General features: G+C 42.6%; 1 protein-coding gene across 1 annotated transcript in view; it reads right to left on the bottom strand.

Annotated features, from left to right (window-relative positions):
* Nucleotides 1–23,444, bottom strand: part of st6galnac5a (ST6 (alpha-N-acetyl-neuraminyl-2,3-beta-galactosyl-1,3)-N-acetylgalactosaminide alpha-2,6-sialyltransferase 5a) — a gene marked incomplete at its 3' end in the record, with an annotated part of 59,886 nt that overhangs the window by 21,781 nt on the left and 14,661 nt on the right. The gene's annotated exons all lie outside the window — the stretch shown is intronic.

Raw genomic sequence — 23,444 nt, 5'->3', positions numbered from 1 at the left:
CATTTTGGTGATTAATTTTAAGCATTTAAGTTAACGAGTTAAAGAAAATTTACGCAATTAACGTTGTTTTGTTTACTTCCGGTGGCGGCTGACCCATAACCTTTGGGGACTTGTGCAGGCAAACCGATGTAGGGGCTTAACAGCTGTAGCGCTGTTATTTGTCACTTACTGTAATTAAGTTTTAATATTTTTTATGCGAGTAATTAACCGTTTAGATGCCCAATATGTGGTTAGTTTATCCAAATGACGCCTGTTTGGAAGTTTGCTCCGACGTTTTGGGAGTAGTGAAGCTGCACCTGTGGGAGCAGCGACCAGTGGTGGTGGCAGTAGCCGATTAACTTACCCGCAGGTCTTTAGAGGTTTACCGCCGGCTGGTTTAATTCTTTTTAGGAGATAAATATTGGTCGCATTGATTAGTTGTTGAATGTTTGTTTAGTTGTTGATTAGTTTGTTTGAATGAAAAGTGAAGCTTCATGTGTGACCTGGATAGAAGAGCAGCGCTACTTTTCAGGAGAGAAACTGTGTTCAAAGTAAAGAAAGCCATTAAATTAGTCTTTAAAGGTGTACAGAAAAGAAAAATGAATTTGATTCCACTATATGTGTCATAAAATGAGTAACTCATCTATCAGACGATGTAGCCCAAAGCAAAAATCTATTTTCGAGTAAATCCAGGATGAAAGTGGGGTAGTTTTTTTTCCGCATTGGATAATGCAGGCGCACAAATTATGCGTCACGCTGCTCACGATTCATCAGCCACTGAAATCTGATCCGTCATCTGTCAATCAAACGTCTGAGACACACACACACACGGAGCTCGGTCTCGCCCCAAACATTGAATATCCCGCCCGCTCGATAACGACCAATCAAATTCGTTTTCCTTACTTGGGTAAACTCTTGCGGCAACTCATGGAAACTCGTAGAAGGAGGTGCGACAAACAGGACAAACGGCCATTTCTGAACCCATAAGCTTCAGTCTTAAGTGGACAAATGCAATTAATTCAGTGATAAATGAATCACGATTAATTACAGAAAATGAGATAATTTGATGACAGCCCTACTTATTTCTCATTCATGCCTTTCACCCTGAACAACAGAGTCACAAGGAGTAGAAACGTTCCCCTACGAAATAAGATACCACTACTAAACCACAATATGTCATCTTATGCATCACAATGCACTGATGTGAGGCGGGCAATACAAAAGTTCAACTTATTTGCTGGTGCTGGACTTCAAACATCTGTTGTAACACAGCGATTTTGATGAGGAACAGGACACAAGATTCCGTGTCACATACAATGCTTGTTGTAATTTTAAAATCCTTATTATTGGCAAAATAGGTCACTTTGGTGGCTTGTGCAGTCATCTTGCTTCTCTATCTGGTGTATTCTGGGAAATTTGTCATTTGTAGTGTGTGTGGTACTGGGAAATATGTAACCTCCTCCCCCCTTAGCCCTAACTCCTTCATGTAGGAGAGCATTGTGGAGGCCGAAGAGGCAGAAATGTAATTGGGCCTGAGACTGGGTGGTTCTAGGTTTTAGAAACCTCCCTTTGAGATTCTGCTGCATGTTGACATGATTGCATCACATCGTCTCTGCAGATTTGTCAGCTGCACGTTCATTCTGCCCTGTGATGCAAACAGGCCGAGTGATTTATCAGCAGTAAGGGGCACAGAGCGACGTAGAGAGTTACGGTCGTGTGTTTTCATCTGACGACTTAACATGTGGCTAATTTGTGCTCATCTGAGTCACTGTAGTGACTTCTGTCTGTCTCTCTCTGACCACGGTGAGCAAAAACTCTGGAGATGATTGTGCGTGAAAACCTCGGGAGAGCAGCAATTTCAAAAAACATTCAAAGTGGCACCGACACGATGCCACGATCAAAGTCACAGAATCACATGTTTGCCTCGTTCTGATGTTTGATGTGAACGTTAACTGAAGCTCCTGACCTGATTTCATGAGCTGCACCGCCGCCACGGTGACGGCTGATTGGATAATGACATAAAAACAAGCAGGTGTACTAAAGTGTCCTGTGTGTGTTTGATATGGGATATTCATGAATAATACTACTGCTGATTACAATACAACATATAGAGTATAAGATGAATAGAAAATGTGATTTAGTTTTAGTTTTGATAAAGTTAAATATCTATTTAAAACAAACAAACAAACAAACAAACAAACAAAAAAGCCCCGAAGATGAATGACCAAAAAAACTTTAAAAATCTGAAGCAATTCTGATAATTATTTGATTGTTTATATAGATTTTCAAGCAAAAATTCCAAAAAATCTTTAAAATGGAAACTATTTAAGACTGTTAAACTGTTTCACTTTATCAATTTGGACTCTACTGACCTAATCAATTAGATGAGAAATTAACTAAGAGATTAATAATCAATGAGGAAAATCACAGTTTTAGCCCAGAGCCTATACAGTAGTTACATAAAGAATGTCAGTGCACGCATATCTTATGCATGTTCCACCAGATGCATTGTGGTTTTTTTTAATGTTATATCGTTAATTTTTAAAAGATATTTGTGGATCTTGTCGTTAAGGATTCGACCCCACACTGAAGGTCTCACATTTGTACATGTCTGCTGTGGTTCGTTAAGAGTGTGGCCTCTTTTTCCTTTACAGTGCACTGGGTTCGAGGCTGTGCATGCACATAAATCATTAACACAGACCTATTTGTGTAGGTTAAGATGCACGGCATGTTTACTGGCTGTGATGTGTGTGAGGCTGCAAGCGGCACATGTACTTGTATGTATGTGTGCATGTGGGTGGGGTGTGTGTGTGTGTGTGTGTGTGCCTGCATGGGATTTTCTTCTGCACTGCGAAATCAATGATATGCATACGAGAAGTGGAGAGGCTTCTAATGTGCCCTGAAATATCTCACCCCCAAGAAGAAATATGGTGGTTATTTACATTCCTCCAGCTATAACAAATTTACATTTTTGTGGCATTAACAAGAACAAATGATTATAGCTGGGTGTGTGAGAGGGAGGGGGAGTCGGAGGAGGAGGAGGAGGGGAGGAAGGAAGAAGAGGGGGGGTGTCATTATCATACTCATCTGCCGACTTTGACTTAGTGGCAGATTACCAAGCAGAACAGGCTCATCTGGTTAACGAGACTTCAAGGATCAGGAAGAAAAGGGAGACAGATGAAAGAGAGGTGGGGAAGAAAAGGAGACAGACAGAGAGAGAGAGAGAGAGGTAAAGAGGAGTGAGTGAGTGAGAAGTGTTAAAAAGAACAAGGAAACCAAAAAAAAAAGAAAGAAAAAAGATGGCGTAAAAGAGATATGGAGGCAGTGAGAGCCACACCGGTGCCAAAGTGTTTGATGAAATGTTGAGCTAATGAGGTCCTGGCGGTCTACAGCATCACCAGCAGCAGCAGCAGCAGCAGCATCCATCCATTCCTCCCATCTCCCCCCTTCCCTTCCCTTCCCTTCCCCTTCCCTCCCTCTCCCACCTGGCAGCGCCTTGACAGCCAATCTGGCTACAGAGCTACGGCACCAGTGGAGCAGGTCAGAAATCCCATTTTCACCCAGGGGCTTTTAAGTGGCTGCGCAGACCCTATTCTCTCTTCCTCTGTCTCACGGAGAATTTAAGTGGGGCTTGCTCGGCCAGAATTGGCCTCTTCAGGGAGCTCGGTCAGGCTATTACCGAGAAATAGGCTGCATGCTTCTGGACAAGGCTCTCCATTTCAGCCGGAATTACGTGACCCGTCCAATATGGTGGCTTGAGCCGAGGCGATGGAGTCGAGGTAAACTAAACTGGTAGTGCACCTGAGAAAGTGGCCGTTTCCCAACTCCATAAATACTGAGAATTTATCCCAGGCAGAGCGGCGGTGGCGGATGAAACCATGGGGAGGATCGTGCTCCGCTCAATGATTCATGCAATAAATGGTTCATAATTCAAGAGACACATCTATCATTTACGTAGCTTAAATTTCTGGCTTTGTTCTTCCATACTGGAAAAACAAGAAAAACACCTTTGATCATAATTAAAAGATTCACCACGTCTAAACTGTGCGTTCATTTTAAGCGTATTTCAGTGGAGTCTGGTTACAACACCTGATCAAAGCTGCGATGAGTAATTCAACCCCAGTGATTTCTCAAACTAAATTATGTATTGTGATAACTGTTTGGCTTTTTTTTGTCTTACTGGAGGTGAAAAAATAGACAAGAGAGAGGAAAAATTACAGTTTTCAGGAAATGTCTCAGTTGTTAAGTACACAGTCGAGTGGTGTCTGGTTGGAGATGGATTTAGAAGCAGGAGACAGACACACAGAACAATCTGTGATTCTTTAGAGAGTGAAAAATAACTTTATTTACTCTGTGCTGCTTAACTGTCGGTTCATGGCAGAAACCATACTAAATATTATATAGAAATATTAGCATGTGTGTATACATATCAATTCTTAATATGGTACTTTTGTGTCTCTTTGTTCAAGACTTTACATAAAGAAATATGACTAGAGTTGAGATCAGAGTTAGGGTTGTTTCAACAAAGAGAGATTTCCCTTCCAAACTTCTCTGTTAGTTTCATTTGAATAAAAACTTCAGGTTTGAACCAATATTTTGCAGGATTAAAGTCGAAAAACAGAAATTCAAATTTATGTAACTGAACTTTGTTTGTTCCTCTCTCCTTCTCCATTATTCATCTCATGAGCTCAGAGGTTTATCTATTCCTTCAAATCGGCCTCACACCCAGGTTTGGAAACACTGGACTAAAACACCTGAGTCTCTATCAGAGGCACAGTAGAGTTTGAACTTTATTAATCCTCCTTTTTCTCTTTCAATCACCTTCATATGATACGGTGTTGTAAAAGTGCTGACCTGATTGAGTCATTGCAACAAGTTATTTTTTTCAGTGCTCATGTATGCAGGTGCATGACTATATGTCTGTATGTGCGAACTATGACATTTATATTTGTGTATTTCTTTTTTTTGTGATCAAGTTTTTATTATTTCATTTTCTTTTTTTTTTTAACAATATACCCACATTAAATCATATACACAGCCACATAATTCACATACTGTACATGTACAACGGTGCATCTATATTTGTGTATTTCTCATGTGAGACAACGAGGTAGGGCAGCGTAGAGCGGACATTAATCATGACACTGTCTCCTCCAATTAATGAATTGGACAATAAAATATCTGGAAATTGTGGAAAAAAGCGTCTAAGAAAAAGTCAAAGAAACTCTGAAACTCATTTTTACTTGGAAAGTTGAGAATCAATTATCAAAATGGAGGCAGATTATTTTCAATCAACCATCAATTAATCCACTCATCCTGTAGATTCTTGTTTATATTAACCATAAAGACGTTGTTCTTGGCCTGTAGCTGTTAAACAGTTGACTCGCTGCTTCGTAGAGCTTTATAGCTTCACCTTAATGAACATTTTCAACCTCAAGGACTCTGGAGAAAAATATTCTCTGCTCTGGTGAAACCAAGATTGAACTGTTCGCCCTCAACTCCAAAACATAATGTCTGAAGGAAACTAGATGTGACACTCGTGAATTGGTTTTTCCATCTCCACACAGGAGCTCAACCAGGAGTCACCGTCAGGTTCATGGTCACATCTCTCACCGAGGCCGTCCTCCACCGGGGCCGGACTCAGTTCATCCTGTTGAGCAGCTCTTTAGGAAGAGTCCCGGTTGTTATATATGAACGTCTTTCACTGAGGGATTACTGTATAAAGGCCACTGAGCAGCAGAAATGTTTTTGAAGCCTTCCCCAGATCTGTGCCTCGACACAACCATGTCTCCGAGCTCTGCAGGTAGTTCCTTCACCTCGTGGCTTTTGTCAGCAGCAACCGAGGCCGAGAAACATCAGAGGTGATCAAGAGCAGAGAGAAAAAAAAAGGGCTTAAGTGTTGCAGCAAAACGTTGGACGAGAGAATAATTTGTCTTTTTCTTTGTCGGACCGGTTTTCATGGAGAAACAAGGGTGTATTTCCAAGACGTGATTCCAAACGCAGCATCTGCGAGGCGTGCAGCGCAGCGCAGTGCAGCTCTGCAGCGTCTTCAAAAGGTGTAACAAGATTCAGAAAAGCAGGAGCTGAGTGGGAGTCGGCACGTGAAGACGGCGCCATGGTGACGACCACAGCAGCAGCAGCAGCAACACATCAACACATGAACACATCTCTGAATCCGAAGTTTGGTCGTTTTCCACTGAAAATCACCCCAAAAAAACCTGACCTGAGAAACAACACGATGCTGTCGATCGACATTTTTACAGCGAGGAAACACCAGGAGGTCGATCGCTTCTTGAGAAAAAAAACGGAACTTTGTCGCAATAACCAAAAAAAAAGCTGCAACACAGCAAAGTGTGACTTCTTCGCTGCTCTGTGCATCTATTTAAAATGAGCTCACAGAACAAATTCATTTCTCATTTCACACTGAGATTCCAGTCTGAACGGGATGAGGCGTAACCTTGTCCCACTTGTGGCACACCAGGAGCCTGTCCTGGTTTCATTAAGCCCATCCATCCATCCACAGTGGCCTAGTAACAAAAAAAACAAAAAAAAACCCTCCAACGCAGAGACAGACAGACAACAGCCTCTCACGTCTCTGCTCTGCTCTGCCTGAGCGACGACCCCCGGCTCCTCTTGTTTCCTCATTCTGTCGGCATCTTGAACCCGACTACACCTTCCTCTGCTTCCATCCAGCCTGCTGTCCTTCACCGGCCTGTACGAGGCCTCGCCGCCGCTCACCCTCGCCTCACTTCCTGACCCGAGGATACACACGGCTGTCAGAGCAGCGGGGATTAACCTTGAGATACAGCGGATCAAGGGGGATGAAAGGGAAGAAGGGGGCTTGGGCTGCGGGACCACCTGGGGAGGAGCTGCTGATGTTTGACGACCGAAGAAGCAGAGATGTTGCGTCACCGATCGAGATCAGATCGTGCGAGTCAAAAGGGCTGCTGCTACCGACTGTGTACAAGAGTGTGTAATTAAACAAGAGTGGGATCAAAAGCCTCATTTAATCACACATTATTATGATTATGATTATTATTATTATTATTATGATGTGAATGTAAATGGGAGAGAAGGTGCAGGTCGGCCGGCCCGGTTGGCTTCGTGGTCAGCGCTCAGAGCTCTTGGTTAACACCAGGCAATAATTGGTGGTTAAATCTCACGGGGGGTCGTGAAATCTGCCTTTAGATTCTAACCTGACTCCCCCCCACCCCACCCTTTCCTCCAGCCGGCGTGGTCCCCCGAGGAAAGACATACTTACACCGCTGCGAACCATTACGCTTGACGTATGCCATATACCCCCCCACCCCCCACCCCCCTCCCTCCTCCTCCTCTCGGAGCGGAGAGAAATAGCATTTGAGTGTTGTTATTGATTTTGTGTGGGCGAATGCGGTGGGAAGAGGGATCGAGCGAGGGCTTAGTGAGGATGCCGGGGCCTTCAAAAGATGCGAAATGGAGGATATGGGCAGTAAATGCGAGCGAGCGTTGAGAGGCGGCAATCATCCAGCCCAGCAGGACGCTGTCTGGCTGTCTCGTATCACCCGGAGATACCACAACAGAGCCGAGCGCTCGCAGCCTCCTCCAGGCTGACCTTTAGGCCTGTCAAAGACGCCTTTTGTTTTCTATAGCTTCCTCAGAGACGAGACTTCTTTCTGCCCACGGTCAGAAATTAACAGCGGCTCGAAAAAATACTCATGCAAGGTCTTTAAAAAACAAAAACAAAGGGAAAGTGTGATGAGTATCTTTAATGATATATCACCCTGCTCATTTGTTGCTCAATGCAGCTTTTATCCTCCACGGCCCATTGAAAAACAAAGCAGGTTTTGATTGGAAAACACCAAAGACGCGGCGGCCTCTAGCAGCACAACGTGTCGTCAACGCTAGAAGCAAGTTGCCATCATCAGACGGCCATATTGTTTGTGATCCAGGCGTAGTGTGTTTCAATTTTGATCCCCCGCGGTGACTGTGTTTGCATTTTTTTTAAAGTTACATAGTGATGCAGATGCATAGCGGTGGTAGAAAGGTCCTGTTTGGCGGCTCATTAGTTGTATGTGAGACTTCTCTGTGTGTTTATGAGCTGCTTCACTCACTGTGATAGAGAACCTGGATCCTGAGGGGGAACAATGAAAGTGTGTAGGAAATGTCACGGCCATCCATCCATCCTACAGCTGCTGTCATATCTCACCCCCAAAACACATAAATGTCGGCCTCATGATGGCGCTAGAGGAGAGATCATTGCATCATCATTAAGTGTCCTCTATACAGCAGTGGGTTCGGGTTAGACATGACAGTGACGGGACTGAGACCAGGGGAAGCTGCTTTGTTCTGACGGGAGGAGAGATCACTCGTCGATTCGCCATCTGTCTCTCGACTCTCTTTCCCTTTAATTATTCCTGTTATTAACCAGCTGTCCAGTTTGATTCTGCACTTTTTGACAAGGTTGAAATATATTAGCGCGCCATCAGACGAAGACAGCAAACCAAGGCTATACAAAGTGGTGCAGCTGGTGACAACACAACAGTATGTGACTGACTCATCACAGGCCTCTATCTATCTATCTATCTATCTATCTATCTATCTATCTATCTATCTATCTATCTATCTATCTATCTATCTATCTATCTATCTATCTATCTATCTATCTATCTATCTATCTTAGTTTACGTTTAAGTTTAAGTTTAATTTAGTTTAATACAGGACAGTGTACAATACCATTGATCAATTGTAAAGCAATGGAAAGATGGTTGTACCAGATTTAGCGTCCACAGCTAATCTGTAGTCCATAAAATTTACTATCTATCTATCTATCTATCTATCTATCTATCTATCTATCTATCTATCTATCTATCTATCTATCTATCTATCTATCTATCTATCTATCTATCTATCTATCTATCTATCTATCTATCTATCTATCTATCTATCTATCTATCTATCTATCTATCTCTATCTATCTATCTATCTATGGAAACCACACCTTTAGAGACCAGCTCAAACAAAAAGCTCAACGATCACTGACTGTCTTCTTCTTCTAACAGCTGCGTTATAAGTTCAAACACATCTGGCTGGTTTGAATCAAGTGCATATTTGCATTATCATTCTGTAAAATTGCCTGTAAAAAGACCATGAAGAAAGAAAGAAAACCTCTCTACAATCAGACAAAGGGACAAAAGTGTTTAGTAAAATTAGTAATTTCTTAAGCAGCTCCCTGCTGCGAAAACCAAAATGTGCAATTTATGATATTATTATGATTAAAAGGAAAGGAAAACGTCAGAAAGGAGAAATCCAAGGGTGAGGAAATGGAGAGCGTAGATAGACAGACAAGAGAGTAAAAGAGCGAATGAATAGAGAATTAACGAATGCAGACGCAAAACACCAATTAGAGCCGATAGCGGCGGAGGAAGAAGAATAGATGGGAGGAGCTGAATGAGGACAGTCACCAAATTAGAGTAAAATCTCAACAGCTGGAGGCAACAGAGAGAGAGATGGAGAGAGAGAGAGAGAGAGAGTTAGGCTCAGTTATGGAAGTGTCGGCTTGTGTTGTGCTGATGAGCGTTGGCACACACACACACACACACATTCACACACACTCCAGCAGGTTGAGTGCTGCAGGGCAGAGTCAATGAAGGAGGGCTTATTTGGAGCTGTTTGTCCAGCATGCGCGTTTGGCCGGTCATTAGAGAGAGCTGAGGTGGGAAACAAGCAACTGCTGAGGACTAATGAAGACGAGGAGGAGGAGGAGGAGGAAGAGGAAGAGGAGGAGGAGGAGGAGGAGGAAGGAGAAGGAGGGAGTGGATATCGAAACAGGGGCAATTAGGGGTTCCAGCGGTCAGCAGTCATACGGCAGGTTGACAGCTCCTGCTGCTCCGACGCTCCGGTCTTAATTAGGGCACAGTTTTCAGAGGAGAAGACATCTTTGATGGAGGGCAATTATCTACCTCAGAAGAAAAATAGCATCTGACCCAAAAAGGAGTTAATGAAAACTCATTGATGGGGGTTGATGGTATTTTTTCTTCCTCTCTTTCTTTCTCTTTCTCTTTCTCTTTCTTTCTTTATTTGGGGGGGTAAGTGACATGTGGGATGATCTTGTTAGGAGGGCACTGGTTGAAACAAGAGCTGGTATCGTCCACGGCGTTTGAAGGAGAGGAGAGATTGTCAGCAGAGCTCTGATCTTCAAAGCAAGCAAGGGTGTAAAGAGGGCTCTCCACTCTGTGTGTGTGTGTGACGGAGAGAGAGAGAGAGCGAGACTCACCACAGAGAGGAGATCTAATGATTTAATGTGAGTCTGTGTGCACGTTTGCGATCAAAGTAAAAGTGTACCGTACGTCCGCTGGAGAGGGATGCAACAGTTTAGAGGACATCAAACCCAGTCTGTTTCACACACCACAACAACAACAAAACAAAACAAAACAAAAAAATCACACCACTGCAAAATACATCACCCACCCTTGAACTTCAGCTGCATCCAACAATCAATGTCAAAGCCAGATAAAAAAAAAATCCAGACAAAGACACAAATTATTCAGCAGTGCGACACGTGTGAACCAGAGCTGCAGCAGGATGATGGCGTTCAGGGATACAGGAGCAGATAGAGCAGATAACAGAGGAGCGCCGTGGCCTGATTACACTAAAAGTGGCGTGTTAACAAATAAAATAAACAGTTTTGGTGGCAGCAGGGCCGTTGTATAGGGGAGAAAGGTGATGATAATTCTAGGGGCCCAGTCGTCTAATCTTTGTATGACTGATTTATTCTGCATAAGACCCTGACTAATACTCATAGTAATGCTGCATTAGCATCAAAACAAAGTAGGCTAAATAAAAAATGATAATACATACGTAGTCTAAGAAAAAAAAGTGGAAAAGTTAGGGGGTAGGGGCCCACTTTAGTATTCTTTCAGGGGGCCCAGAATTCCTAGCAACGGCCCTGGGGGGCAGCTCATAAAAACTTAGTGTTCAGAATTATGTTTTTCTTTTTGTTGGCATTTGTTTGTGTGACCTTTATCTAAGTGCACATAGTACTTCATTGGTCAATGACAAATGGACAGAGCAGAATATGAATTTATTGTTTAGGGTGGAGTGTTTTGTTGTTGTTTTTGCTCCTAAATATGAAACAGTAGCCTTTTTCTGTTGTACCATACGAAACGCATACAGGTCTTATTTATTTATTTATTTTTTGTCGTTGTTTGTTCATACCTCTGTTGAGGAGTTGTATGTCACTTTTTTTCTTTCTTTCAAGGCAAATAAAATATAAATAAATGAATCGACAGTTGACGACTACTGTACCTGAGGCTGTCAAATAAACTGATCAATGTCTGTGTGTTAGGAGGAGATGGCGATTTATTCACCGTGATGTGTCCAGAGAGACTTCACACAGACCAAAGTCTTAAATCTACTGAACACAGAAAAAAAGAGAGTATTTTTTAAATTTATCTCTGAGAGAACAAATAACATAAAGTCAACGTGATGCAGCTTCGACACTCATCCATCCAACACAGTGAGACTAATGGAGAAACCAGCTACCTGTTGCACAGACAGGAGACGTTGGGCTCTTAGGAGTTGGACACTTGAAGTATTAAGATAATGGGCGAGAAAAGAGCATCAATCACAGATCAGTGACGGACCATTTGTCGTGTGTTAAACTACTTAAAGCGACCTGAGCTCAGGGGTCTCGAGGGGTCACGCAGATAAAGACTAATACGGCAGCGCTGGTCATTTATTCAAATAACAGGTAATCTTAATGGGATGCCAACTACACTGCACTCATAATATATCTTAATATTTAAAATAAAACAAAAGCAATGCATCTGCAAAACCTAAACTTTTCATGAGCTAATAAAAACGGTATCTCTTATGAAAATTAGGAACTAGTGCAGTGAAGTTTACAGAGAGAAGGAGGAGGACGTTACAGCTCACACAGATCAATGTCGTGTCAGTTCACATTTAAAAAGTTCAAAATTCAGATCATATAGAAGAACATGAATATAATCATAGTTCATCTTTTTAAAATTTTGAACCTAGTCGATGCCTCGATGCTGCTGTTTTTCAATAAAACTTCCTTCTACCATCTATCACAGACATGAACTACTGTACAAGACCAGTGTTGATATTGAGAATATATTTCACCTCTTAAACAATGAAGTGTATTGTGCTGAAAAAACAAATCAGGTGCAGTTAAGATGAACTGTGCGTGGAAATACCCGACAGGTGCAATTTGGAAAACGTGTTTTTATCCGAGTGTTCCTTGTTTGTTAATAATTGCTTTAAACGCGTCATGCAGCACACTGTAAAACTGTCATGAGAGTGAACATCATGTTCATGTTCATCATTTCTCAACTGATTCATCCAGTTGAACGGAAAATATGAACATGTCATCAAACGAGTTCATGCACAAACTAGTTTTTACATCCGTCTCAAACCATTTATAACAAGTTACTTGGACATTATAATGACAGCCATGTTATCCAGTACCACACTGTACTTCTACTGATTTTAAAGGGATAGTTCAACATTTTGGCAAATTGTCCCATTGCCATAATCCCTATAGTCATAACAGTAGGTTCGTTACCTTTAATTGTCGGTGCAAGCTGTTTTTAGAACGGCGGAGCAGGGCCGCGAGCTGCTCAGAGCTACGCTACAGAGGCTAATGGGATTTTTTGGTTTCCCTCATCAAACTCATCAAATACACAATCCAACAACTCCAAAATGCTCTGGTGGACAAGTTGTGACCTGCACATTCACCACGCTATGAGATAATAACACAACGTTACCAGACAGAGTTGTTTTAGAGGGAAATTCATGCAAAACCGCTGATCCGAGTTGCCTTCAGGGACAGTTTTTCATCAACAGTCTCTGTATTTCCCTCTAAAACAACTCTGTCTGGTAACGTTCTGTAATTATCTCATAGCGTGGTGAATGTGCAGGTCACAACTTGTCCACCAGAGCATTTTGGAGTTGTTGGATTGTGTATTTGATGAGTTTGATGAGGGAAACCAAGAAATCCGATTAGCCTCCGTAGCGTAGCTCTGAGCAGCTCACGGCTCTGCTCCACCGTTCTAAAAATAGCTTGCACCGACAATTAAAGGTAACGAACCTATACTCCTAAAACTATAAGGATTATGGCAATGGGCCAATTTGCCAAAATGTTGAACTATCACTTTAAATGAACACTAATTGCAACTTGAACCAGTGTGGAAGTTAATTACAAAAAAAAAATGTAGGTGACTTTACCTTTGATAATATTTGTATTAATGACATCCATCTCTCTGCAAACTCCTGTTTCTAACTGTGACATTCTCCATGGTAACAACCTTTTCACCCTCTCTCACTGTGGTTTACTTCATAAATTAATCAGATCTCTGTTATATATATAAGGTTGTGTGGTGTAAACACAGTTCAAGTTGGATCTGAATTATAATTAATAGCCAGACTCTGTTGAATCTCTTTTCTAACACTTTTCCCAGAAAATCCTCCAAACATATGACTCACGCAGTTTAAACCTGCTCTTGCTCTGGCTGAGACTCTGTGTTACTGGACCATGTCAAAAGCACTTGAGCCAAAGTTGAACTGTGTTGTTGAGTTGAATCGGTTTCTACATCCTCACCACAAACTTTTCCAGCTTCATCTCTCATCAGCCTCCGTCTCAACTGAACTCCAAGCACATGAACTGCATGCAGCACCGCTCTGGAGTGCGTTTTTTTTTATTATACAGCTGTTGCTATTATGGTGTCCACCCACACAGCATCCACAGCTTGATGTCTGTCTCACATTCCCCTCCCCCGCTGCCTCCCCGATCAAGCACCGCCCTTGTATCCTCCTGAACACCTCTGCAGCTCGCGTGCAGCTCGACTCACTCTGCCCCGAGGCCGAGACTCCGTGTCATTAAACCTTAACTCTCCTCACCACCTGCATGAGGAGGTGAAAGGAACAACACTGCGCCTTGTTCCTCTATCTCTTCTTTTCTCACAGATAAAACGTGAACCCCCCCTCCTCCTCCTCCTCTTCCTTTTCTCCTCTTCCTCCCTCCCTCCCTCCCTCCCTCCCTCCCTCCCTCCCTCACCTCGTCTGGTGCAGGTGACCCGGAGAGGAGAACAAACAGCTCCTCTCGCTGCGAGTTTCTATTAGTAAGAGCAGCTGGAGAGAAAGACCGGATTCAGGCAGCCCGACGTGTCAAGCCAGTGGGAGTGTGGAGACAATCGGGTTGCAGCTTGTTACAACACACACACTCCTTCGCTCCTTAATTGGCTCCATATCAGGCTGCTAGCCGCCGGTGCAGAGTGTAAAGTACAATGATGCAGCCATTGCTTGTCCCTATAACCTCCACCCAGATAGAAGACGAGCTGTTGCTGCTGCTGCTGCTGCTGCTGCTGCTGCTGCTGCTGTGAGGACCACACAGGCACTGCATCCCTGCAGGAGTGATTGTCTTGGCATGAATACAAAAGATGAGGTGCAATTTACCAGGTCAAAGAATCTCTCCTTTCCTCTCTCTTTTTTTTTTTTGCTCTGAAATTGCAGCAGGAGGTGGCGAGTGGAGAAGATAGAGGAGGGAAAAGCCCTGGAGGAAATGACAGGAGGACATTAGGAAGAGAGAGGAAGGGAAAAAGACGAAGAGAGTGGGGGTGAGAGACGGAGGCGGGCCGAGATGTGGGGGGAGTAAAATGAAAGGCAATCTTATAGAGATGAAAAAGACGAACAAGAAAAAGGAGTGGCTGTCAGAGAAAGAGCCACTTTGGAGACCAGGAAATGTAGGGCAGGACCTTCAGAGAGACACGGGGGGATTCAGGGACATCCTTTGATGGGGGGGGGGAACTTCAGAATCGCACCCTCTACTCTCCTGTTTCATAAGTCAAGATATCTGACGAGGTCATTATGCACAGACAACATTAAAGGTGTTCAGAAACGGCCGTTTGTCCTGTTTGTCGCGCCTCCTTCTATGAGTTTCCACGAGTTGCCGCACGAGTTTACCCGAGTAAGGAAAACAAATTTGATTGGTCGTTATCGAGTGGGCGGGATATTCAAAGCTTGGGGCGAGACCGAGCTCCGTGTGTGTGTGTCTCAGACGTTTGAATGACGGATGACAGATCCAATATCAGTGGCTGATGAATCGTGTGCAACGTGACGCATAACTCGTGCGCCTGCATTATCCAATGCGAAAAAAAAACTACCCCACTTTCATCCCGGATTTACTCGAAAGTAGAATTTTGCACCAAGTTTGGCCTACATCGTCTGATAGATGAGTTATTACACTAATTTTATGACCCAGAGTGGAATCAAATTCATTTTTATTTTCTGTACAGCTTTAACAACATCTACAGACTCTCTCTCCTCTCTCCTCCTCGTCCAGGCTTCTGAACGTGAAGTCCTGCAGCAGCGGAGGAGGAGGAGGAGGTTTCACATTTGCAAGTGAGCTCACAGCCGCCTTCATCATCAGCACTCCACTTATTGATCCGCTGGGCTTATATGTTCCCATAATCCTCTCTGATCACTTGTTGTTGGGAGTGATGGGCATGGTTACCAGCTGTAAACAATGGAGCGCAATCGATGGCGAGAAGATGATCTTGTCAGGAGAAAGTCTGCATGGTGAGAGTAATAATGACGACGACGTCTGTGCGCGTGTCACTGTTTCATATTCACGTCACGTCACATCCGTGCTGCAAAAAGTCCCTCTTCTACAACAAGATACAGGGAGTTGAAAACGAAACTGGAAGATAAAAGGTGCAGCAGAATCCTAGCGTGCAGCCAAATATATGCATGGGTAGGGACAGCGGGAGGAACATTTGAATATGGCACTCAGGACGAACTGGTAACCGTCAAACTCGAGATGACAAGTTTGTTGCGAACAAGGGCAAATAGGCAATTTTCACACCAATGCAAAAAACATAAATAAATAAATAAATAAATAAAATAAAAAACTTCCACTTCTTCTTCCAGGCTGGAGACTGGCTGTTAAATCTTGGAGTGCGAGTGTAATAAATCCCGTCGAGCTAAATCCCAAAGGAGCAATTACTGTTGTGTTCTCACAATATAACAACGAGCCCAAGAAAAACAAAAAGGAGACATCAATAATACATCACCAATACTACAGGCTCTGTGCTGGGGAAGGCTCTGCTTCCCTCTGAAAACACTTTCAATGGTAAATATTCGAGTTGGAGTGAGTCCATTATGTGCTGGAACACAGGATAATGAGAGACAGTAACCAAAAAGGGCGTGTGTGTGTCTGTGTGTGTCTGTGTGTGTCTCTGTGTGTGTATAAAACACCAGCTGCCAGTGACAACACACGTCAAGTAGGAGGAATCTCCTGGGAGGCGGCAGATTTCATACTGGCAGAAGGACACGTGAGTGTGTCTGTGTGTGTTCATGTGCATGACTGTGTCTGTGTGGAAATGGAAATTAAATAATAACATTTACCCAAACGCTTTCACCAGGAGCCACTTGTTCTCTGCTTGAATATTTAGGTGTTATGATACCTAATACAGTACGTCAGCTTTTCAGTGCAAACACCAGGAATTCATAGAAGCAAAAAAAAAGAAAAAAAGAAGCAAAACAGTAAACATTGTGTCAACTAATATGTTCCTCAAATTAAAACACAGATCCCGTTTGCACGTCATGCTTTCAACCTGGTTTTCCAGTGTTTGAGGTCTGGCTGGCACTCAGCAGGGTTAATGGCACCTGACGGTAAAATTAGCGCCACCAGCTGTTTATCTTGATCTACCCACCTCCTAATATTTGTGTAACAGCAGTAGCGTTTTATTTTTCCCTGGAGCTACATGTACGTCCTGGTTGGAGACTTGACTAATGAGTTGTTCGCTGTTCCACCAAAGACTGATTTCCCCTCCAAAACTTCTCAGATGGCCTCACTAAATTAGAAGATCAAAGAAATGAAAGTACGCAATGTTTCACAAAAAGCAAAGATTAGAGGAAAGTGGGGGGAAAAAACTTTGTTTTTTCATCTCTGCTCTTCTATTAATCATCTCACAAACCTTCAGATTCATCTTGTGACCCGCTGGAGGAGCCTGGGGATCCACTAAGTTGGGGAAAGCTAACTAACTCGCTGCATGAAGTAGACAAAACTAACCAAAAATGTCCCGTACATGCAGATGCATCAATATTAATTATATCATTTGCAATCATTTATTAAGCACAGGGTTCATTTTTCTTCAGTATAACAGTTATTAAAGTGTTTTTACATTGCACAATTGATCCTTTTACTTTGATATTAATATTTATAATAATGGTAATAATGAGCTCATCTGCATGCAGAGCTGAAATTCCCAGTGTAACCAGGTGGAGCTTAGGGAGGGGAGGAGCGCTTGTTTATGTGATTTTCTGCTGCATTCCCAGAGACACAGGCTTTTAATAGGAAAGCGCTAATGAAATGAATCACAATGCTAATGTGTAGTGCCAAGGTAATGCCTATTCATTTACCTAATGGATACGCACCTGAGATGCGATAATAGCCAAACTGGTGATTATGAACATGCTGGTTGAGCTTCACAGGGAAAGAAATGACTCCTGCAGCAGCAGCAACTCTGGATCCGACTCACATCAATAAATGCCTGTTGTTGTTGTTTTTTTTTGTTTTTTTCTTCTTTCTCTTCCTTCTTTTTCTTTTTCAGCTTTTCACCAAGGTGATGAGCCTCCCCCACAAACACAGGGCTCATTAGTCTAATCCTGAGTGTATTCTGTCTAGCTGGAATTCATAAAGACACAAACAATGCGCGCACACATGCTAACAGCTTTCTGTCGGTGAGTTGCTCCCACTGTTTTATCCCTTAATGAGCCCTGATCAGGCTTGTTCACGCTTCTCACACTGAGGAGAAGGTGAACGTCACGCAGCCGCGGCGCTGAGGGGTGCGTTCAGAGGCCTCAATGAGCCAGAAAGAAGCACCAGTAACAAAAACAACAACAACAACAACAACAACAACTCAGAGCGGGTGAAAGTCCTGCATTCAAACTTTTACTTCACCAACAAAACAACAGAATCATCACCAAAATATATTCAACATGTAAAATGAACCATTCTGCAGGAGGAGAAACTAATTTTGAGATTGTTAGGATGGACTTTTTTTTTTTTTTTTGCATCGTTGGCAAATTTGGGGTCACAAAAACTTAAAATGACTTAATCTGGGGAGTTTAGACGGAAGTTGTTGTTGATGTGATAGTTCAGGTTGTTTGCACACCTATGATGCGACCTGTATCTCGCCGCAGATCGGCTGTTTGTGCAGCGTAGAAATACATTTGTTCAGAGGCTGTGAAAACATAGTGCGAGAAGATAAAGAGCTGAAAATATTCTACATGAAACCTACGGTATACAAGTCTGAAACATGTTGGAAACACTTCATACAACTACACCTACTATTAAGCATCATTAAATCACTAATTCATCATTTATAAAGCATCCCTCTTGCATTGATAGCAATTACTATGGACTAGGGCAGGGGTCTTCAATGTTTTTTAGGCCAAGGACCCCCCAAGAGATGGGGCAGGGACCCCCAACTATATTGTATGAAATTGTGTTTTATATTAAACTGTACACAGGTTTAACCTATTCACATAATACACAGGTTCATATATTCATGTTTTTATGTTAAACATGGAACCTACAATGAGTAGGGGGCCGTCCCACTGCCATTTATAAACAGACCTTGTTAACTGATACCAATGCCAATATCGACAATGTCTGTCAATGAATGTGCTGTATGAATGTGTGTGTGTGAAAGGGTGAATGCGACAAAAAACAGTGTAAAGCGCTTTGAGTGGTCCGAGTGACTAGAAAAGCGCTATATACGTGCATGTGCATTTACCATTTACCAAGGACTATATCCATTTTAAACCAGTTATTTAGGAGATGTGCATCTGTAGACGTCCATAAATAAACAAACTATTTAGATCCACATTTTTGCTGCACTTATACATACAGTGTACTAATAGAGAGTGCGTATGTTAGTAGATGTTTTATTGTAGATTAGCTTACTGTAATAGTGTGTAAATTATAATAAAGTGTAACTTGTTTTTTTTTCTGCAGGTATATCAGTGGTTCATCACTCAGGTAGAGCTGGTGCTGAACTGTAAAACAAAGGTTGCACCCTGCTTCATTCTGTAACAAAATACATATTTACATGAAGCTAAACAGGATAAAATGCAAAATTTAAACACTTCATTAAGAATAAACAGGCTGAAAACAAGTGAAATCTATATCTTTTCATAAATAGATCAACCGTGTGCATGATTTGTCCAGATTAACTTTAAATGCATCAGGACGTAGGCTACATGTTTAAAAACACATGATGTGCTCATCTCAAACTGCACAGCTGTTCCAGTCCAACGCTTCGCCGCATAAAAACACCAGACGTATTAAATCACTTCCCATGTAAACAGTTGATCTGAAGCTAATGTGTTATATTCAATAAATAGAACCCATTAACTTTTAATGTTTTAATTCAAAGTCGCCACAGACGTCGCATCAGTGTAGCAGAGATGAACAAGTGTGATATTAACGTCTGTGCGGTCGATACTTGTTATTAGCGGAGCATCTGACGCTGTCATCATCATCATCGAGGTTTTGATGCATTCGTAATAAGATGATGATGGAAGGCAGAATTAACACCGTGATTATGAGTTGAGGAAATTGACTCATCTTCATCTCACAAACAGACACACGCTCTTCTGCCTCTGCAGCCGATAATTTCATCAGCCAGTCGTAGCCAGCTGTCCTCGTATCAGTCTTCTCCTGAGTGAATCTGACAATCAACAGTGTCGTCAGTGTTGAAAAGTTTATTCTTTTAATTCCCAAAAAAGTCTTTCCAAGTTTAGCATCAACGTGTTGTATCTTAATTTTTTGTCAGGTTGCGGTGCATCTGCAGTGATCGGTCGTATTTTGGGAGGCACTTCGAGTCGAGAAGAAACTTCATTCATGGTTGCGTGTTTGTTTATCTTGACAGACAGTCTGAGACGACGGTGGCAGAAGTTTCCAAAGATTACTCGCCTCCAAAACAATCTTTTAAACACGCTGAGTTGCTTTCGACAAATATTTAATCCCTGCTGGCGCGATCAGAGCGATACACAAGTGTTGCTCCAAATGTTTCATGATTTTGTGTCGCAGGCTGAACAATGAGTTTAATTTGTTTCATTAGGGGGAAAAAAACAAAAATTTATAGCAACTTTTTTTTTTTTTTATTGAAAACCAACCGTCCTGCTGGCTCACAATGAAACACAATTCTCACTTGATTTTTATCTTATTATCCGAGAGCACAAACATTCATTGATCCCCACGAAGCAGCTGTCAAGCTATAATTTAGTCTGGCTTGTTATTTGTTCAGCAAAAGGTTAATTTTTGCTGTGCAGCATCACAAACAGTGCAGCGAGGACTCACACACCTGCCGCAGCTTTTTCTTGGTTCATACAGAAATAATTGTGCATCCCTGAAAACCCCACTGAAGGTTATCAGCTTGAAATACATTTTAGAGGTTTTTTTTTTTTTTTTTAGCTCCTCTATTCTGTCCTCCAATGGTGTGTTAATGTTCACCTCAAAATATATTCAATATATTCAGATATTGTGTTCAGACCTGGCTCGGCTGGAGCAGTTGTTTCTGAAACAGGAAGCAGTGTTTCCGCATGGGATTTTTTGAAGTAGTGGTGGTAAACCCCCCCCAAGTTGACGGTGGCAATCCTCCCTGTTATACCGTATATGTTTATTGATAAACAGAGTGGACTGAGATACTTTAGGGGGGTTATTATTTATGGTCCTTTTCCACAAGCGTGACACGGTTCTACTCTGTTTTTTTTTCTGTTGCTTTTTTGCCTTTTTGCCTTTCCACGAGCGCTCGAGCGTGACGTCCGACGACAATCAAACCCACTAAGTTTAAAAACACACTGGCAGCAGTGCCCACTGATCTGTACTGAGACTGTTGTTGTTCTTTCACCTGAGTAAAAAAAGAGAGCGAGACAACGCGGCTGTTGCATTCGGATCTCGGAAAGATCCAACCTCCGAATCGGAAAAGTGCAATAGAACGGCCCTTGAACTCGTGTCGTCTAATTTGGCATTTGTGTTACTAAAAGTGTAGAATTACTTTGCAGTGGCATTTCCATTCTCACTCGGTTAATTTGTGATTTAAAAAGGTCTGTGCGTGTATGTAGTAGGGACGAAAAAACACTCTTTCTCCCTCTCCCTTAGCTGATGCACTTCCCCAGCAGTACCTTTTGATGCTGGAAAGACATCCAAACAAACATCACCTTACTGTGGCCGGCCATGTTTTTTGGAAGGTGGAGACATGCGGCGGTGGTGTATTTGCGACAATAACAAAAGGAGAAATTTCAAGGAGCGGCGGCTCCTAAATGAATGTAGAGGAAACACTGGGGAGCGCTAAACCCCAAAGATCGGTTCGTTTGGGCAGATGTCAACACAGCAATTGCGCTTGAAATGGGACAAAACAAGAGGGCTGAGATCACAAAGAAGGGCTGATCTCGGCTCGCCTCACTGTAGCCCTAGAGCGGTTTTGTTTGCAGTGAGAACATAATCGACTCAACTGACACAACACGCAACACGCTGTTGATGTTCAATTGTTCGGGCCGACCAGATGTGCTGGTTTGGGCTGAAAATATAGGATGACTTGGGTCGGGTTGGGCCCTGCATGGGCTTCCTTTTCTTTTTATTGCCAGGTTTGGACTGAAAATATATACAAATGACTCGGGTCGGGCCCGGGCTTCAACCGTGGGTCGGGCCAGGTCGGGTTTTAATTTTCAGGCCCGTTGAGACTAGTTTTTGTTTTTCCCACGTAACAACCTCCTCCTCCTTCCGGGTACGGTTTCTGACCAAAGAGAGAACAGTTGGTTCACGCACGGTATTTGTTCACCACTTTGGACAGCCTGGGACTGTTACTGTGTGAACACAAACGACAACAAAAGACAAAAAAGCAACAATTGTGTCCTTATAGCCCATGGATCAGAACAAAGCAAACGAGCCACATGTCTGAATACACCCTCATGTGTCTGGATGTCGACAGTTTTTGAATGGCTGCAGTGAAACGGTGCTGGAAATTTGCCACATGATTAAATATACGATTAACAATAATTTTCTATTTTGAACTGCAGGAAATTGAGTCAGAGCCTTGTTGTGTTTTGATGAGATTAAACCGAGGGCCGTGAGGGTTTACACCACATCAGCTACATCCTGTGCCTCCACGACTGAAATCAATTTAGTCGTACTGACAATTGTGGAAACTTCCAGCGTTGACCTACATGTCAGTGTGACCCACTTGCTACGACTGAGATCTCACAAAAATTACACTCTGAGGTACAGTGTGTGTGTGTGTGTGTGTGTAAACCTCTGCATCTCTATGGGATGGTAGAGTGACGGGTACATTGTTGTGTCTGCGGATTAAAGGGATAGTTCAACATTTTGGCAAATCGGCCCATTGCCATAATCCCTATAGTCATAGCAGTAGGTTCGTTACCTTTAATTGTCGGTGCAAGCTATTTTTAGAACGGCGGAGCAGAGCCGCAAGTTGCTCAGAGCTACGCTACGGAGGCTAATGGGATTTCTTGGTTTCCCTCATCAAACTCATCAAATACACAATCCAACAACTCCAAAACGCTCTGGTGGACAAGTTGTGACCTGCACATTCACCACGATATGAGATAATAACAGAACGTTACGAGACAGAGTTGTTTTCAAGGTAAATGCAGAGACTGCTTACTGAAAAACTGCTCCTGACGGGAACACCCATCAGCGGTTTTGCATGAATTTGCCTCTAAAACAACTCTGTCTCGTAACGTTCTGTTATTATCTCATAGCGTGGTGAATGTGCAGGTCACAACTTGTCCACCAGAGCGTTGTGGAGTTGTTGGATTGTGTATTTGATGAGTTTGATGAGGGAAACCAAGAAATCCCATTGGCCTCCATAGCGTAGCTCTGAGCAGTTCATGGCTCTGCTCTGCCGTTCTAAAAATAGCTTGCACCAACAATTAAATGTAACGAACCTACTGCTAAGACTATAGGGATTATGGCAATGGGCAAATTTTGCCAAAATGTTGAAGTATTCCTTTAAAATTGTCTTTTATCAGGGGTGATAATTGGTGAAATGATCTGATTTTAACTTTCTGCAACAAACAAACCAACAACCACAGTGTTTGACAGGAAGTGCATGAGTGTGAAAACAGATGTGTGAAGACAAATTCTCACTCCACTTCCTCCTGTGTCGATGTTCACTAACACCTTTGCTCTTGTAGCAGCAGAGATCTGTGTTTTATCGGAGAAGTGACACAACAACCAGGGAAAATTATCTCCAGCTGAGAGACTCCTCTTTGACCTCCACTCCAATGTCTCTGTGTCCTCGTCCCTCACAAGGAAACCAGATATATACAAACGTATAACAGTATCTCACTCCGGGTCCTGTTTATTATCCAATTATAACAGCAAATACTTTGGTTTTATGTCCCCTCCTTTGTTATGAGGAGCAGCTGTTAGCAGC

The sequence above is a fragment of the Trachurus trachurus genome, assembly GCF_905171665.1.
Source record: "Trachurus trachurus genome assembly, chromosome: 17".
In the NCBI taxonomy this organism is placed as follows: domain Eukaryota; kingdom Metazoa; phylum Chordata; class Actinopteri; order Carangiformes; family Carangidae; genus Trachurus; species Trachurus trachurus.
Note: the sequence above shows the minus strand (reverse complement) of the source record. Positions and strands in the feature narration are given on the sequence as shown.